The sequence below is a fragment of the Cariama cristata genome, unplaced genomic scaffold (genome assembly GCF_000690535.1).
Source record: "Cariama cristata isolate BGI_N322 unplaced genomic scaffold, ASM69053v1 scaffold22605, whole genome shotgun sequence".
In the NCBI taxonomy this organism is placed as follows: Eukaryota; Metazoa; Chordata; class Aves; order Cariamiformes; family Cariamidae; genus Cariama; species Cariama cristata.
Genome location: NW_009617221.1, coordinates 5,295 through 6,679, shown reverse-complemented (window position 1 = coordinate 6,679; position 1,385 = coordinate 5,295).

Below are 1,385 nucleotides of genomic sequence, written 5' to 3'. Positions count from 1 at the left end.
GCTTTAGGAGGGGGGTCGGGAGTGGTGGTTGGGAACGAGACCCCCCCCGTAATCTCCTTCTCCCACCCCTCGAGTCTCGTGCCTTTAGCAACCCTTCTCGGCGTTAATTAGAGCGGAGGAGTTTCATTTGCAAGACTCTCAGCTCCCCTGCCCCAGCCGCCGTTCCCAGCCCTGGTTGGCAGCGAGGTCCCGCGTCCGTGAACCTTGGGCGCAGCCCCGTGCCTTGCTTCACCCTTCCCGGTACTTCATTCCAGCAGAAATCGTCTCAAAGCTGGAAAACCTGGAACAAAACCAAGCTGCCAAGCCTGAAAGTGTCTCCATGAGCTCGTCATCCCGCGGGTCGATGCCAGCACCTGGCTGGATGGCACATCTGAGGGCAGCGAGCCCCAAGGGCTCAACCCCTGTCCCTTTGCGGAGCTGGGAGCAGCATCCTTCCCCCCTGCCCTGTGCACCCACCTTTCCCGGCGGCGGGGCTGACATCACCTCTTGGCACCGCGTTTCGGTGCGGGCAGATGGTAGTGCGAGAGGGGGGTGGCACTTGGCAGCTCTCCGGCTGGTCTGCATCTAGCCAGGCCTCTCCCAGCTGGTGTGGGCACGGGGCAGAGTCCGGCCCCGTGGAGTAAAAACTGTCACTGACCTGGGGACAGCCTCCAGCACGGTCCGACACGAGCAGGATGCGGCCAAGGATGGGTTTGGCCAGCTCTGCCTTTGGGACAGAGCGGTACCGTGGTGCGGGGCCATGCTGCACCGGGATGGCTGGAGTCAAGGTTAAGATGCTGCCAGGGTTGGTTGGAAAAAAAGGGGCAATCTGAACCCAAACGGGGTTGGCACCTACGCGGCGCAGCCATTTCTGTGCCCAGTTCATGCATCCCTGTGCCACGGCCGCAGGTTCCAACCTGCCCCTCCGAGCCCGCGTTTCAAGCTCTCCCCTCCAGCCTCCCAGCAAGACACCCCCTATGGTCACACCTTCCTCCCTGCGCCACCTCCTCCTCCTCGCCCTTCATCGCTTGCGGATGCTAACCCACTCCCTCCGTCGCACAACGCGGCGTTTTGCCGGGGCGGTCACAGTGTCTGACCGCAAGGAAGGACCCTGGCAGAGAGAGAAGCAGCCTCCAGCGGCAACTTTATTTGGAGATTTTGCCCAAATTCCCGTTTCATCGATCAATCCCACCCCAAGGCAAGACCCTGGCACAGAGCCTGCCGGCGCAGCCAGGTGAGATGGGGTGAGCGGGGGCAGCCGTGGAGCGACGGAGACCCCCCTCTCCCAAAAAAACCCCACGCTGTGATGTGGGAACACGCTCCCAGCACTGGGCTTAATGGGAACAGGCTCTCCCAGGAAGGCCGCCGCAGCGCTTGCGCCCCTTTTGATTGACACCTGCCAGTCA